Source organism: Nerophis lumbriciformis, linkage group LG29, assembly GCF_033978685.3.
Source record: "Nerophis lumbriciformis linkage group LG29, RoL_Nlum_v2.1, whole genome shotgun sequence".
Classification (NCBI taxonomy): Eukaryota; Metazoa; Chordata; class Actinopteri; order Syngnathiformes; family Syngnathidae; genus Nerophis; species Nerophis lumbriciformis.
In genome coordinates, this window is record NC_084576.2 from 13,510,790 (window position 1) to 13,530,065 (window position 19,276).

Below are 19,276 nucleotides of genomic sequence, written 5' to 3' on the forward strand. Positions count from 1 at the left end.
ATTACACACGGCGCTCAAAAATCTGTCAAAAATGTTTTTAGTACGACTTCGGTAAGCTATGAAGCCGCACCGCTTGATGGATTGTCGGAGTATTAAACATACGAGTATTATTAGGGTGTGTGTATAAGGACTGCAAAATGGCACCTATTAGCAGACATTATCTGGCGTTTTGTTTTGCAATGTTATGCAAAACCAACTTTTCTTACCTTCTGGTACATGCTGATGTGTATTTGGGATCTGCATAAGTCCTGAAAATGTGTAGTCCGTGTCGACACCGTAGTCTCTACCTTCTTGTGTGGCATTGATCTTCTGCTGTTGCCATTTCTAATATAAAGTAGCGTAAAGTTCTTACTTATATCGGTCAGTAGACTAGCTATCAAAGCGCTAAAAACTGTAGTGGGTTTACATAATTCACCCACGGAACTTTAGTTATTAGAAGGTTCCGGTCAGACGGTTTTTCACGGGACACATTTCCTTTGATGTTGCACTAGTAAACCACAGATGAGAAGACGCTGCTCCGTTGTTGATTTAAGTCAAGTCTGAATGTCACAGTTAGCTCCGTCTTTTGACACTTCTTCCACTCCCGTCCTTGCACGCTACACCGCTACAACAAAGATGACGGGGAGAAGACGCTGTCGAAGGTGAGCCACGTAAATAAGACCGCCCACAAAACAACGCATCCTGAAGCGACGCTCAGAAAGCTACTTGAAGATGATCTGTAAAACATAATCTATGCATCATTTTGACCAAAGAACCACCATTACATGTTATGTACACCACAAGATAGTGTTTTAAATTTAGGAAAAAATCATAATATGACCCTTTTAATGCGCCTTATAATCAGGTGCGCCTTTGGTAAGAAAATAGACCCGCTCATCAGCAGTGCGCCTTATAATCCGGTGCGCCCTATGGTCCGAAAAATACGGTACTCATTTCCTGGAGAAAAAGCTAGCGCTCTAATTACTAGCTAACTTAAAGGCTAACATAAATATATGACACATTAACATATTTCCCCGTTACAAATGCCATACCCCAATACAGGGCTTGGCGATATGGCTGAATATTGTATCACGATATAAGGGTTTTATATCAGTCGATGTCGATTATTATTGATATTTTTTATGACCTATTAAAAATAAGGACTAGGAGAAAAATATATTAAATGTAAACATTTTTATCTAAAATGTAACCTTCCTTTGATTATAAACCCCTCAGCTATCAAGGCAGAAAGGACAGGAAATGTCAACACAAGCATGAAAAACACGCAATCAATGTAAACAAAATTCTAAAATCACATTGACCACTTGACAAAAATCTCTTAAAATGAAGGTAAAAAAATAAGCAATATATAAGAAATGCTTCATAAAAGTGTAACTATTTAGTGCGAAGCGTGAAAATGTAGACATAGAGAAACCTATATTTTCTGCATGTTTAGTGCCATGAAGTTAGGGCCGTGAGCGCGGCCAAGGTGGTCCACGTTGGTCTGACTACGGTCCGTTTTAAAAAAAAATCCATCCTGTCGAGGTGACTTTTCCCGTTGTATCAACAATTTTTCGCTCTCTGCAGCACATATTTTTAGATTCTCTTCTCACTCCACGGAAAGAATCAACCGCGAGACAACAAGATGGCGCAACCAAAATCATTGTTGATACTGTTACATGATTGGCTGTTGGCGTGTCACGCCCACGAATCAGCGATAACTTCCTGTGTTGCTCAGTTACCGGAGAGCGAGTACCTTTGCAACTTAAGGTTTCTTCCTAAATATAATAGAAAAACAAATGATTGAACATTTTATCCCACGCGTTTTCATTGATATCGATTACGTGTCTATTGTGATATATATTGATATTGTTATATAATCCAGCCTTACCGCAATCTACATTTGCATAAACACATTTCTGTAGTTAAGCTATTCAATTGTGTACATTAAATACGCAGGTTGTGCTCTCTTGGGACAGAGTGGTAGATTTGAAGATCCATACAAGGACCCGTTTTGTCTTCATCACTGAAGCTTTGTTCACACTGCAGGTCAATTCTGATTATTTTGCCTATATGCGACCTGTATCAGATTTTTTCATGTCAAGGTGAACAGTGCAATTCCGAATTTGTCATATACAAGACAGGCCTTTTTTGGGTGTGGATACAGATGGGATATGTATGCGATGCGTCCCCAATGTGAACACCACTGGGTTCAGGTCATGTTCATCCGACCAGAACGTCATCAAAAAGCGATAGGCGTCATAATTATTCGCCAAATTAGACGGTTACAAAATAAATAGTTGACAACAGAGAAGAAAACAGGTGAAAAGTTTAGATAATAGTGAGTCATATATTGGAATATGGGATCCATTATTTAAATTTGTTTGAGCTATTAAATGAACCTAAAATATGACTTATTTTATCCTTCCTTCGACCTGCCGATATTATCGGCCGATAAATGTAATATCGGAAATTATCGGTATCGTTTTTTTTATTATCGGTATCGTTTGTTTTTTTTGTTTTTTTTTTATCAAATCAACATAAAAAACACAAGATACACTTACAATTAGTGCACCAACCCAAAAAACCTCCTTCCCCCATTTACACTCATTCACACAAAAGGGTTGTTTCTTTCTGTTATTAATATTCTGGTTCCTACATTATATATCAATATATATCAATACAGTCTGCAAGGGATACAGTCCGTAAGCACACATGATTGTGCGTGCTGCTGGTCCACTAATATTACTAACCTTAATTTGACTAATTTTCATTAATTACATAGAATACTAACCTTAATTTGACTGATTTTCATTAATTACTAGTTTCTAAGTAACTGTTTTTATATTGTTTTACTTTTTTTTTATTCAAGAAAATGTTTTTAATGTTTTTAATTTATTTATCTTATTTTATTAATTTTTTTTAAAAGTACCTTATCTTCACCATACCTGGTTGTCCAAATTAGGCATAATAATGTGTTAATTCCACGACTGCATATATCGGTTGATATCGGTATCGGTTGATATCGGTATCGGTAATTAAAGAGTTGGACAATATCGGAATATCGGATATCGGCAAAAAGCCATTATCGGACATCCCTAATTAATATTGATACTGTTGCTGATATTATTCATTTATTATTGTGTATCATTTTGTTGTAATGATTAATAAAAATAAAAATAAATGTTTTATTTAAAAAAAGTTTTTAATAACATTGGGTGCCAGTTCTATGATTAACTACATTCCTCCATAAAATAGATAAACAGCTCTGATAAATTTCTATATTACTTAAAAGAAAAATGGTTTTGTTTAATAAAATTCTACTCAAACATTTAATAAAGTCAAATACAAATAAGGCATGGAAAAAAAGAAAAGAAAAAAAAAAGCGATACACGTCAGAATTTTCGCCAAATTAGACGGTTACAAAATAAATAGTTCACAACGGAGCAGAAAAGAGGTGAAAATAATGTTTTGGGAACTCACATGAAAGTTCCACCACTCCTGTCTCAGACTGCTCGGCCACAGACACGCACTCAGACATCAAAGCAAAATATCCAATAAAACTGTCAGAGCCAAAATACTTGTCCTCTTCCTTCTTAATCGTCTACGTGCAAAAATTTGGTTCAGAAAATGTTGACTTTGACTGCACAAAATCTTTGAAATTGCCACAAATGCGCCAGTACTGAGACAGATGAGAGTGGAAGCCACGTTTACTCCCGTAAACCCTGCAGTGCTTGCGACGTCATGACGTCATGTCTGCATGTGGGTCAGATTGCATTCACATTAGAAATCTATTTTTTTTGTTATGTGAAGGGCCACTAAAAAGATCAGATTTGACAAATAAATGTTTGAAATGACAAAAAAATCAGAATTGGACATCCGACCTTGCATCGGACAGTGTTTTTCAACCACTGTGCCGTGAGATACAGTCTGGTGTGCCGTGGGAGATGATCTAATTTCACCTATTTGGGCTAAAAATATTTTTTGCAAACCAGTAATTATAGTCTGCAAATGATGTGTTGTTGTTGAGTGTCTGTGCTGTCTAGAGTTTGGCAGAGTAACCGTGTAATACTCTTCCATATCAGTAGGTGGCGGTCGGTAGCTAATTGCTTTGTAGATGACGGGAACAGCGGGAGGCAGTGTCCAGGTGAAAAGGTGTCTAATGCTTAAACCAAAAATAAACAAAAGGTGAGTGCTCCTAAGAAAAGGCATTGAAGCTTAGGGAAGGCTATGTAGAACGAAACTAAAACTGAACTCGCTACAAAGTAAACAAAAACAGAATGCTGGACGACAGCAAAGACTTACTGTGGAGCAAATACTGCGTCCACAATGTACATACGTACATGGTATGACAATCAACAATGTCCCCACAAAGAAGGATAAAAACAACTGAAATATTCTTGATTGCTAAAACAAAGTAGATGCGGGAAATATCGCTCAAAGGAAGACATGATACTGCTACAGGAAAATACCAAAAAAAAGACAAAAAGACACCAAAATAGGAGCGCAAAACGAGAACTAAAACACTACAAACAGGAAAACAGCAAAAAACTCCAAATAAGTCATGGCGTGATGTGACAGGTCGTGACAGTACACCTACTTTGAGACAAGAGCTATATTGATGCATGCTTGGTTATGGTTTAAAGTCATATCCAACAATTGCGACAACAACTTTTTACTGTCAGCCGAGTTTCGTTTTTTAATGAAAAAAAAATGTGCCTTGGCTCAAAAAAGGTTGAAAAATACTGGCCTAAGAAACACTCTAAAACCTTTATAAATCAAAACTGATGAAGATGAACGTATTCAAACACTCAAATTACAATATTTTTGGCTTTTAAGAAGCCAGAAAAATATGTAATGTTTCTTCTGCCAAAAAAAGTGTATTGTGTGTGTTGTTTATTTACTTGGTTAAAAGATTGAAGGTTAAAAGTCATTTTTGAACACATTCAACAATACCTTAGTGTGTCAAACGCATTTTAGCTCAGGGCAGCATGGAGGAAAATCTATTCCCAAGTGGGCCGGAATGGTAAAATCATGGCATGATAACTTAAAAATAAAGACAACTTCAAGTTCTTTTCTTTGTTTTACTTTGGCCAAAAATAGAACAAGCACATTCTGAAAACGTACAAATCACAAATAATCCTCTGGACAAAACACTTCAAATTTGTTGAAAATTCTGAGGAAATTGATGAAGTTTCAAAAACACAATGAGCTTAGACTTGGTCTCAGGGTATCTACAAAACCAGGATTAAACTTTAAGTCACAGTCTTTTTCGGATTGAACACAAATCACAACATGTAAACTCTTCTAGGTATCAAATACCTCCTTTGTCATGTCCACATATCAATCCAGAGCTAACTCACTAAACCGTAAGAAATGGAGGTGAAAACTATTCAAACGGGTTAAGTTTACTTTTCTCGTGTTTACTTTGGCCAAAAATAGAACAAGCACATTCTGAAAACGTACAAATCACAAATAATCCTTTGGACAAAACACTTCAAATTTGTTGAAGATTCTGAGGAAATTGATGCAGTTTCAAAACCACAATGAGCTTAGACTTGGTCTCAGGGTATCCACAAAACCAGGATTAAACTTTAAATCACAGTCTTTCTGGGATTGAACACAAATCACAACATGTAAACTCTTCTAGGTATCAAATACCTCCTTTGTCATGTCCACATATCAATCCAGAGCTAACTCACTAAACCGTAAGAAATGGAGGTGAAAACTATTCAAACGGGTTAAGTTTACTTTTCTCGTGTTTACTTTGGCCAAAAATAGAACAAGCACATTCTGAAAACGTACAAATCACAAATAATCCTTTGGACAAAACACTTCAAATTTGTTGAAGATTCTGAGGAAATTGATGCAGTTTCAAAACCACAATGAGCTTAGACTTGGTCTCAGGGTATCCACAAAACCAGGATTAAACTTTAAATCACAGTCTTTCTGGGATTGAACACAAATCACAACATGTAAACTCTTCTAGGTATCAAATACCTCCTTTGTCATGTCCACATATCAATCCAGAGCTAACTCACTAAACCGTAAGAAATGGAGGTGAAAACTATTCAAACGGGTTAAGTTTACTTTTCTCGTGTTTACTTTGGCCAAAAATAGAACAAGCACATTCTGAAAACGTACAAATCACAAATAATCCTCTGGAAAAAACACTTCAAATTTGTTGAAGATTCTGAGGAAATTGATGCAGTTTCAAAAACACAATGAGCTTAGACTTGGTCTCAGGGTATCTACAAAACCAGGATTAAACTTTAAGTCACAGTCTTTTTCAGATTGAACACAAATCACAACATGTAAACTCTTCTAGGTATCAAATACCTCCTTTGTCATGTCCACGTATCAATCCAGAGCTAACTCAACAAACCGTAAGAAATGGAGGTGAAAACTATCCAAACGGGTTAAGTTTACTTTTCTCGTGTTTGACAGAGACATTTTGTTCAAAGCAGAAGACATAAAACGACAGGTTTTAAGTTCATGTGGGTCAAGGAGGAGGAGCCACAGTTTCCCTTTACTGTGTACCTCTTGCTTGGCATCGGTATAAACCGTTTGCTTGCCTAACAGAATTGCTATTGTGACATCCAGTGGACAAATTTAGAACAGCAGTTTATTTCGTTCAAAAAAAAAGCAGCTCATTTTTATACTTGGCAAACTCATCACGCGGGGCGGATAAAAACAGCCGGATCCGGACCGCGGGTCGTACGTTTGACACCCCCGCCTGAGACTTTCACTTCCTTTATTGTCATTCAAATTTTAACTTTACAGTACAGATAAGAACGAAATGTCGTTGCATAAGCTCGTTGTAGTGCAGGATAAAAGAGCAATAAGAAGTGTTTGCATTTACAAAATTGACAGATATAAATAGATTACTGTACATATAAATATATTTCACTTTTGCATGTGCATCCACGTTTTTGGATGTATATTATATTGTCCTTATAGTCCGTGATAACAACGATAATCGTGATAATTTTGGCCACAATAACCGTTCGTATATCGTTAAATCCCTATTGTTACGTCACTTTTTTGTATTTTAGCAGTATAACTTCCTAATGTGAACCCCTAACCTTCAAAAACTGTGTTTACCCGTGAGCCATTATGCTACTAAATGTGTCCTACAATAATTAGCTTACACAGTTCTTACTGTAACACTACTCTTTCACTGATATATTTATTTATTTACTTTAACATAATCTAATCTAATGTGGATTAACTGGTACAATATCTGCTTAGTTTGTAGACTAGTTTCATATTTCTTGTAGTATATTCATTAGTTTTATATTGTTTGTTTTGTAAATGCACTTTAACAGAACAGCTACCTTTATCCTCTGCATGCTTCATGTTTTAAAGGCCTACTGAAACCCACTACTACCGACCACGCAGTCTGATAGTTTATATATCAATGATGAAATCTTAACATTGCAACACATGCCAATACGGCGGGGTTAGTTTACTAAAGTGCAATTTTAAATTCCGCGCGACATATCCTGCTGAAAACGTCTCGGTATGATGACGTCTGCGCGTGACGTCGCGGATTGTGGAGGACATTTTGGGACAGCATGATGGCCAGCTATTAAGTCGTCTGTTTTTATCGCAAAATTCCACAGTATTCTGGACATCTGTGTTGGTGAATCTTTTGCAATTTGTTCAATGAACAATGGAGACAGCAAAGAAGAAAGCTGTAGGTGAGAAGCGGTGTATTGCGGCCGACTTTAGCAACACAAACACGGCCTGTGTTTCATTGTTTACATTCCCGAAAGATGACAGTCAATCTTTACCATTGGCCTGTGGAGAACTGGGACAACAGAGACTCTTACCAGGAGGACTTTGAGTTGGATACGCAGACGCGGTACCGTGAGTACGCTTCCAAACATTTGATCGCTTGCCCGTACGTGCGTGCCGCTATGTGCATGTCACGTAAATAATTCAATGTATACACCCTGATGATTATCTTGTGTGATGACTGTATTATGATGATAGTATATATGATAATATATATCTGTATCATGAATCAATTTAAGTGCACCCCGACTTAAACAAGTTGAAAAACGTATTCGGGTGTTACCATTTAGTGGTCAATTGTACGGAATATGTACTTCACTGTGCAACCTACTAATAAAAGTCTCAAAAAGTCTCACGTACGTAACTTTGGGGACTTTGGGGAAATATATGTGCTGTATGAACTTTGGGGAGGTGAACGGTACTTTGGGCTGTGGGATTGAGTGTGTTGTGCAGGTGTTTGAGTTGTATTGGCGGGTTATATGGACGGGAGGGGGGAGGTGTTTGTTATGCGGGATTAATTTGTGGCATATTAAATATAAGCCTGGTTGTGTTGTGGCTAATAGAGTATGTATATGTCTTGTGTTTATTTACTGTTTTAGTCATTCCCAGCTGAATATCAGGTCCCACCCGCCTCTCACAGCATCTTCCCTATCTGAATCGCTCCCACTGCCCTCTAGTCCTTCACTCTCACTTTCCTCATCCACAAATCTTTCATCCTCACTCAAATTAATGGGGAAATCGTCGCTTTCTCGGTCCGAATCCCTCTCGCTGCTGGTGGCCATGATTGTAAACAATGTGCAGATGTGAGGAGCTCCACAACCTGTGACGTCACGCTACTCGTCTGCTACTTCCGGTACAGGCAAGGCTTTTTTTATCAGCGAGCAAAAGTTGCGAACTTTATCGTCGATGTTCTCTACTAAATCCTTTCCGCAAAAATATGGCAATATCGCGAAATGATCAAGTATGACACATAGAATGGACCTGCTATCCCCGTTTAAATAAGAAAATCGCATTTCAGTAGGCCTTTAAGACAATACAACTTTCTATTCAATTCTATTCTTTAAAAAAAAAAAAAAGGAAGCTTGTCACTAAATCAAGAATGTTCAAAGTCTGGCCAAGGGTCCATTTGCAGCCTGCAGCTTATTGTGTCTTGGCCCACGGCATAAGCCAAAAAGAGAATTAAACACAGCCTGCAACGGAAGAGAACAAAGAAATCAGATGTGTTGAAAGTTGAATGTAAGACATCACACCAAAATTAACAACCTAAAAGCCCCATAAAAAAAAAGATGCATGCAGTGTTTTTTCTAAAATATGCTGAACTGCTTTGTTCGTATATCTTGACACACTGGATTGATTTGAGTGTGAATGTGGGTGCCATTTCCACTCACCTCTTGCTTATTTAATCCAAAGCCGCTCAGGATATGCTCAGCAGTGAATATATGTTTTTGTAATATTTTATACTGTTATGTTGTATTTTCTCTATGGCCCTAATCTTCCCATACATTAATTTATTAGTGGTGGCCCACCACCACAAATAGACTTGCTACCTGTTCACCGTCGCTCATAAACACATTATAAAGGGACCGTCTGTGAATTAGGTATATAACAATGAACGATATAACCACAGTAAAACTCCCAACGGTGAGCATTACCATTTTAAATTTAAAAAAAATGTGATCAATAACTGCACTTTGATGAACTCACGGACTGACTGAAGCCAGCTCGCTATCTTAAATACTGACATGAAACAAGAGATATTAACGTCTTTCCCCATTAAAGATATAACCCAATCTAAACTTATATAAACACATTGCTGTCTGAGCAACTAAGATATTCTATTGTGCACATTGAACCTACAAGCTGTGCTCTCTTAGAACAGAGTGATCGTTCGAAACTCACGAGTTATACATGACGGAGGTGTTGTTACGGTGCATTCAAGGACCATTGAATAGAGTAGGACGCCACAACGTCGGTCAAAATTTTTTTTATAATTATAGATTGAATTTCTAACACACTTTTCATTTACAGGTATCGGAGTACCCTTTGAGAAAAAAGAGGAACATTTAGAAAAAAAATACAAAGTGCTGCCACGCAAACCCCGAAAGAAAATTTAGAAAATTCAAGACTACATTTCCTGTAACTGGGTGCATTTCTACACTATTTTTTACCTTTAGATTTATTCTAATCAACCAACCTCTTTTGGCTGTCTTTTTGAGACTTGCATGTCAAATGTTATGTACCACAGATTTTTTTTGTTTTTTTCGTAGATCATTTACTAACATTTTGATCATTGAAAATGTCATGTAACATTCTATAAGATGCATGTAAAGAACACAGAAAACGTTTCCCATTTGGCAACTCTATCCTGTAGCCACGCCCCCTCGGGTAATATACTTCCTGTGTTGTGACCACTGTTTACATCCGTCACGTCAAAAATATACCTTCTCGCTGGCTACTAACAAATACTCTAGAACTACAACTGGTTCGGAACTAACAATGTTCAGATTGCAATCATCTAAATACATACTTGCCAACCTTGAGACCTCCGATTTCGGGAGGTGGGGGGTGGGGGCGTGGTCGGGGGTGGGGGCGTGGTTAAGAGGGGAGGAGTATATTGACAGCTAGAATTCACCAAGTCAAGTATTTCATACACACATATATATATATATATATATATATATATATATATATATATATATATATATATATATATATACATATATATATATATATATATATATATATATATATATATATATATATATATATATATATATATATATATATATATAGATATCTACATCCTGAAAATATGCAAACAAAACTGTGTTTAGATAATTGATACTTCAAATTTGCATAAATAGATATTAAGGAATATAACATAACTTGGCTTCTGAGAGTTTCAAAATGTAATGAATAAAATGCTAAAGTTGTTGATAAACAAGCAATTATTTTAATAATTAAATATGGTCATTTTAAATGAATTATTATGATAATTTAAAATCAATTATTTCAAATATGTTTATTATAATGTATAATTCTATGGCTGTATGTAATAATAAGTCACGAAAAAATACAAATACAAATACAATTAATTTTGATGTTTTTAGCAAAATAAAAAAAATAAAAAATGTATTTAGTTTTTAGTTTTTTAATTAATAAATATATTTATTTTTAGGTCAAATAAACATAATAATACAATTTACTGTATCTCTAGTCTGGATGATTTAGTTCTTGTCACCCTGTTGTTCTCCCGTCATGAAAAAAAGGCTGTCCTCACTCAGGTCCGCATGGAGCTGGAGGGGGCGTGGCTTCCAGCTCCGGCTGAAAATCGGGAGATTTTCGGGAGAATATTTGTCCCGGGAGGTTTTCGGGAGAGGCGCTGAATTTCGGGAGTCTCCCGGAAAATTCGGGAGGGTTGGCAAGTATGTCTAAATATGATTAGCAGCAAAGTAGAAAGCCGTCAACATTGTGGCCTGACTGGTAAAATCACAGCACGATAACTTAAAAATAAAGACAACTTCAGATTGTTTTCTTTGTTTAAAAATAGAACAAGCACATTCTGAAAATGTACAAATCATAATGTTGTTGGGGGTTTTTTGCACTTACATGTTGCGGTTCATAGTATTCTATCTTTATTTGTCATTTTTTATACTTTCTGAATAAATTATGTGATAATGTTCATCAGTCAACTTATTGGTGTTAATTTTCAATCTATTAAGCTACAAAAATAATATCAAAATCAAATTACAGGATGTTATTTATGTAGTTTGCTAATTTTCTTTGACTGGTGCACTAACATCACATGTTTTTTTGTTTTTTTTACATATGTAGCATCATCTACACAGATACAAAGAATTGCTATTGCGACATCTAGTGGACACATTTAGAACAGCAGTTTCTTTTATTCAAAAATGTTGGCTCGTTTTTATACTTAGCAAACTCAACATTTAGGCAAGAGGAACAGCGAGTACCTGCGGCTGAGGCGAGCCTTCAACAAATGTTGTTTATTTCGTTTAAAAACGCAGAAGTAATATTTTGACGCGAAAATAAATGTTTAAAAAGAAAGATTTTCGCCTTTTCGCAGGAAAATTCACATGCTTGCATTTAAATAAATATTTTTCCGCTTATCCGAGGTCGGCTCGGGGGGACAGCAGCCTAAGCAGGGAAGCCCAGACTTCCCTCTCCCCAGCCACTTCGTCCAGCTCCTCCCAGGGGATCCTGAGGCGTTCCCAGGACAGACAGGAGACATAGTCTTCCCAACGTGTCCTGGGTCTTCCCCGTGGCCTCCTACCAGTCGGACGTGCCCTAATCACCTCCCTAGGGAGGCGTTCGGGTGGCATCTTGACCAGATGCTCGAATCACCTCAAAGTACAAACCAATATTTAAACCAATGATTTAGCCATTAAAACAGATAAAATACCAAGACTAAAACACTCTCGGTGAAGCATAAGAAACACAAAACATGCAAAATAGTGGCTTTTCTAACGGTATGTTTATTTATTTTAGTTATTTCAAAAACTTGGTTAAAAGTGTGTGCATGAGTACTTTTTGAGCACATTCGACAATACCGCGATGGTAATGATAACCGTGATCATTTTGGTCACGATAACCGTGATATGAAATGTTCATATCATTCCATCCTTTCTGTGAACGTATCTTGTTGTTAGAACTCCTGCAAACAACTGCAAAGTAATAAGTGAAAATAGCTATAAGTCAGCTGGGAACAAAAAGTCTAGAAAGGTTTTCTAAAGTGTATGTCTACAACAGGGGTCTCAAACGTACGGAACAGGTTTTATCCGGCCCGCGGGATGAGTTTGCTAAGTATAAAAACGAGCCGAAATTTTTGAATGAAAGAAACTGCTGTTCTAAATGTGTCCACTAGATGTCGCAATAGCAATTATTTGTATCTGTGTAGATCAGAGGTCCCCAAACTACGGCCCGCGGGCCGGATCCGGCCCCCCAGCATCCTAAATCCGGCCCACGAGAAGTCCCAAATTAATTATTTTATAAAAAAAAATTTATTTAATTTTTTTTTTAATAAATCTTACCTTTCTAATCCATTTTCTACCGCTTGTTACTCTCTGTGTCTCCTAGCCGCTCAGGCAAATCATATTGTCTAAAAATTAATTTTCCCATCGATAACGTGACAATGTTAAATGTCAAAACGGAATAAAAAGACAATATATATATATATATATATATATATATATATATACACACACAGCCTGGCCCCCGGACAAATTTTTTTAACCCAATGCGGCCCCCGAGTCAAAAAGTTTGAGGACCCCTGGTGTAGATGATGCTACATATGTAAAAAAAATCAACAAAAAAAACACATGATGTTAGTGCACCAGTCGAAGAAAATGAGCAAACTACATACATAACATCCTGTAATTTGATTTTGACATTATTTTTGTAGCTTGATAGATTGAAAATTAACACCAATAAGTTGACTGATGAACATTATCACATAATTTATTCAGAAAGTATAAATAATGACAAATAAAGATAGAATACTATTAAACGCAACATGTAAGTGTAAAAAAAAAAAACAACAACATTATGATTTGTACATTTTCAGAATGTGCTTGTTCTATTTTTAAACAAAGAAAACAATCTGAAGTTGTCTATATGTTTAAGTTATCGTGCTGGGATTTTACCAGTCTGGCCCACTAGGGGGTAGATTTTTCTCCATGTGGGATCTAAAATGAGTTTGACACCCCGAGTCTACAACCAGAATGGACAGCATGTTGACAAGAGGCACAAGATTGTCACAGTTTAAGCAGATTAAAAACATATTTAAGGAATAGTTTCTGCTGAAGGATCTACAACAACAAGCGGTGAAGACTCCCAGTCAGGATTGGTTCAGGGGACTGCAGGGGACAAGAAAACTACAGCGCAGCCTTCGGTAAGCAGCTCTGCCCTGCTCAGCAGCACAGGTGCTGAGTCAGCCAAACACGGTGGCTTACCACCAGAGGTCTCAGTCAAGGGCAGGACAGTTGAAAGGTCACTGCTTGCTGCCTTGCTATACAAACAGGGCCTCAGTAAGTAATACATTCACCCTCCGAGCTTACATCAGACCACTTGTAGTACTCGGACGTCCACGCATCTGGTTCTTTTTTGATACTCTTTGGTTTTGTGTGTATACAGTAAACATTACAAAATTAAATCCCACTTTTTTTTTTATCTTTGAAAAAAATAAATTAAAATTAAATTAAAAAAGGCAACACATTAAAAAAAAAAATTGAATTATTTTGTGTATAAATCAACAAATGTGACTGAAAGAAGACTTTTACAATTTACATATTATTTTCTGCAGTTTTCATCAAGGGTGAAGGTGGTGTGGTCTGACGACAGTCTGTTTAAAAAAAAAAACGCCATATTGTCGAGGTGGCCTGTCCTGTTTTATTGACAATGTCTTTGCTCTCTGCAGCACTCATTTTTACTTTCTCTTCTCACTCAACGCAAAAGAATCAACCGCAAGACAACAAGACGGCGTAACCAAACTTGATAGTTGACACTGTTACGTGATTGGCTGGTAGCCATGATAAGTGATAATTTCCTGTATTGCTCGGTTACAGAAAATGCAACCAACCTTGCTTCGTAACTTCCGGTTTCTTCCGACGAAGTAAAATGGTGGCGACTTGTCCAGGGTGTACCTCGCCTTCCGCCCGATTGTAGCTTAGATAGGCTCCAGCGCCCCCCGTGACCCCGAAGGGACTAAGCGGTAGGAAATGGATGGATGGATGGATATATATATATATATATATATATATATATATATATATATATATATATATATATATATATATATATATATATATATATATATATATATACATATATATACAGTACAGGCCAAATGTTTGGACACACCTTCTCATTTTTCGCACACTTTTGGCATTCTCTCGATGAGCTTCAAGAGGTGAACATGAAATGGAAAAACCCGAAATGGTTTTCACTTCACAGGTGTGCTTGAAGCTCATTGAGAGAATGCCAAGAGTGTGTAAAGCAGTAATTAGAGCAAGAGGTGTCTATTTTGAAGAAACTAGAATATAAAACATGTTTTCAGTTATTTTTTTGTTAAGTACATAACTCCACGTGTGTTCATTCACAGTTTTGATGCCTTTAGTGACAATCTACAATGTAAATAGTCATGAAAATAAAGAAAACGCATTGATTGAGAAGGAGTGTCCAAACTTTTGGCCTGTAGTGCAGTGGTTCTCAAATGGGGGTACGCGTACCCCTGGGGGTACTTGAAGGTATGCCAAGGGGTACGTGAGATTTAAAAAAAAAAATGTCTGTCAAAAAGAACTGTGAAAAGAAATGCAACAATGCAATATTCAGTATTGACAGCTAGATTTTTTTGTGGACATGTTCCATAAATATTGATGTTAAAGATTTCTTTTTTTGTGAAAAAATGTTTAGAATTAAGTTCATGAATCCAGGTGGATCTCTATTGCAATCCCCAAAGAGGGCACTTTAAGTTGATGATTACTTCTATGTGTAGAAATCTTTATTTATAATTGAATCACTTGTTTATGTTTCAACAAGTTTTTAGTTATCTTTATATCATTTTTTCCAAATCATTCAAGAAAGACCACAACAAATTAGCAATATTTTGCACTGTTTTACAATTTAATAAATCAGAAAAACTGATGACATAGTGCTGTATTTTACTTCTTTATCTCTTTTTTTCAACCAAAAATGCTTTGCTTTGATTAGGGGGTACTTGAATTTAAAAAAAAATGTTCACAGGGGGTACATCACTGAAAAAAGGTTGAGAACCACTGCTGTAGTGTATATATAGCAAACTTTTTATTCTTAATTCATTAACTTACTTTTTTTTATATCTATTTTGTGTGTTTGTGGAGATATATATTGATATAGTTTTATGGCCCATCCCTAAGCAGATATATTCTATGTTATGACATTCATTTTGAACAATTTTTGGAATAAAATCTGCTACAATTAATTATATTATTACAGAATAAGGTGCCGCAGCTAAGTGTGCGTTACTTGCACCCGGTTTTATTGACAGTGCATGCGAACCCATCAGAAAGGCGGCCGGAAATTGAACACTTGCTGTGAGATACCAAGCAAAAGCCAAGAGTGATTCATTGCACACGTGATAACCCCAATGGCCTCCAACCAAAAATGTCAAATCAAAACAAGTCTGGATTATTATTGTGTATTATACAATGGCAGGGATGATTTCATATTTTGGGATTTATTAGTGACTTTTTTTTTGTGCCAACATGACGAGTAAACAGGGTTTTTTTTCGCCAGTGCCCAGTTAACTGCGTTCTTAAACATTATCTGCCAGGCTCAAGATTCTGCATGTGACCTCCAGGTCTCACAGTGGAACGCTGGAATCTCCATATTGATGGTGGCGCTCTAATAAACAATGACTCATGTTTCCAAATGCTTCTGTCAGTCAAAAAGAAGACTAAGCATTGCCTGGGGGAGATTGATTCCTCGGCATCCGAAAAAGTTATACTATACTTGTATAGCGCTTTTCTACCTTGAAGCATACTTGCCAACCTTGAGACCTCCAATTTCGGGAGGTGGGGGGTGGGGGTGGCGGGGGCGTGGTTGGGGGCGTGGTTAAGAGGGGAGGAGTATATTTACAGCTAGAATTCCCCAAGTCAAGTATTTCATATATATATATATATATATATATATATATATATATATATATATATATATATATATATATTTATATATATATATATATAAAAGAAATACTTCAATTTCAGTGTTCATTTATTTACACATATACACACACATAACACTCATCTACTCATTGTTGAGTTAAGGGTTGAATTGTCCATCCTTTTTCTATTCTCTGTCACTATTTTTCTAACCATGCTGAACACCCTCTCTGATGATGCATTCTGTTTCGTCTCCTTGTTGTGCGCGCAGTTGTGCACTGCAGTCTCTAAAAGCCCTAGATGTTAATGTCACATATGCATGTACAGTAGATGGCAGTATTGTCCTGTTTAAGAGTGTCACAACATTGCTGTTTACGGCAGACAAACTGCTTTACGGTAGACGAAAACGTGACTGCTGTTGTTGTGTGTTGTTGCCGTGCTGGGAGGACGTTAATGAAACTGCCTAACAATAAACCTGGAGGGGGCGTGGCCTCCAGCTCCGCCTGAATTTCGGGAGATTTTCGGGAGAAAATTTGTCCCGGGAGGTTTTCGGGAGAGGCGCTGAATTTCGGGAGTCTCCCGGAAAATCCGGGAGGGTTGACAAGTATGCCTTGAAGGTACTCAAAGCGCTATTTCACCCATTCACACACACATTCACACACTGATGGCGGGAGCTGCCATGCAAGGCCCTGACCACGACCCATCAGGAGCAAGGGTGAAGCATTTTGCTCAAGGACACAATGGACGTGACTAAGATGGCAGAAGCTGGGGATCGAACAAGGAACCCTCAGGTTGCTGGCCCGGCCGCTCTACCAACCGAGCCACGGCGTAATTCATTAATTATAGGAAGCTTGAGACTACAAAACCTACAGAACCACATGGCGACTAAGAGGTTCGGATTGTCCATTTTGCAAAAATAAATGACTTCAACAATCAATTAGGGACATAGAATCTAAACATAGTCCTCGTGAAATTGTCTCAATCTAACTAGCAAAACATGCTTCATTACACACCGTAGGAGGATACAATAGCTAACCGCTAACAGCAAGCTAGCACCCTGAATGTAAACAAATGCCGTGGGTGGATCTCCACAGACATCGACTGTAACGATAAATACAAAAGCCCTATATATAGTCGATACTACAATGATTACTTACATCAGGGGTAGGGAACCTACAGCTCTAGAGCCAGATGTGGCTCTTTTGAAGATTGCATCTGGCTCTCAGATAAACCTTACCTGACACTGCTTAACACGATAAGTAATGAATAATTCCACTGGTAATCACAGTGTTAAAACAACCACGTATCAACCAGACTACAAAGCCATCAGCAAAACCATGCAGCACCAGAAGTCGCATTAATGGTAAGATAAGAGACTTATTATACTCTAAAAATGTTGGTCTTACTTAAAAATGCACGCATTTAGTTGTATTCATTGTTAAAAAATATTATACGGCTCTCACGGAAATACTTTTTAAAATATTTGGCTTTCATGGCTCTCTCAGCCAAAAAGGTTCCAGACCCCTGACTTACATCAATATTTTTTTTACTATCACATAATCTTTTCTCATGTTTTATTGTTTATAAACCCAGGAAATACGTCCCTGGACACAGGAGAACTTGAAATATGACCAATGTATGATCCTGTAACTACTATTGGATTTGATACCAAAATCTTATGTAAAGTATCCAAACAACAGAAGAATAAGTGATTATTACATGTCAACAGAAGTGTAGATAAAACATGTCAAAACAGAAAATAAAAATATATTAACAGTAGATGAACAATTAGATTAATAATCCATTGCCTACCGCATGTCCCTCATAGTTTTGACAAAATATTACAATTGGAAATGACACAATATGTTATTGCGTACGTCAGCAGCCGAATTAGGAGACTTTGTTTGCTAACTCTTTACAAAAAGAGAAGTTGTTCAAGGGGAACATTATCACAATTTCAGAAGGGTTAAAACCATTAAAAATCAGTTCCCAGTGGCTTATTTTATTTTTCGAAGTTTTTTTCAAAATTTTACCCATCACGCAATATCCCTAAAAAAAGCTTCAAAGTGCCTGATTTTAACCATCGTTATATACACCCGTCCATTTTCCTGTGACGTCACACAGTGATGCCAATACAAACAAACATGGCGCATAGAACAGCAAGATATAGCGACATTAGCTCGGATTCAGACTCGGATTTCAGCGGCTTAAGCGATTCAACAGATTACGCATGTATTGAAACGGATGGTTGTAGTGTGGAGGCAGGTAGCGAAAACGAAATTGAAGAAGAAACTGAAGCTATTGAGCCATATCGGTTTGAACCGTATGCAAGCGAAACCGACGAAAACGACACGACAGCCAGCGACACGGGAGAAAGCGAGGACGAATTCTGTGATCGCCTTCTAACCAACGATTGGTATGTGTTTGTTTGGCATTAAAGGAAACTAACGACTAACAACCTGTAACACCTGTAACAAAATAATGGGGAGACTTCACTCAGGTTAACCATACCTAAATAGACACAAAATACTGCATTACACAAGACTACCCGAATGTACTCGAATGATTGAAAAAAATAAATGTTTTTAAGCTAAATTATTGGTAAACACAGTTTATGTATAATAATTTACGTAAAACTGCGAGTAATGAATAAAGTTTTCATCAATTAATATATTCTGTAGACATACCCTCATTTGCTCTCTTTTTCTGAAAGCTGATCTGTCCAGTTTTGGAGTTGATGTCAGCAGGCCAGGGAAGCTAGGGTCGATATTCTTCTCTTGATCATCTTCGGTGGCATAAGGCAGATTCAATGGGGGTTTGGCGGCAGATTTCTTTGACTT

General features: G+C 37.0%; 1 protein-coding gene across 7 annotated transcripts in view; it reads right to left on the reverse strand.

Moving 5' to 3' along the window:
• Nucleotides 1–19,276, reverse strand: part of mef2aa (myocyte enhancer factor 2aa) — a 223,804-nt gene that overhangs the window by 194,460 nt on the left and 10,068 nt on the right. The gene's annotated exons all lie outside the window — the stretch shown is intronic.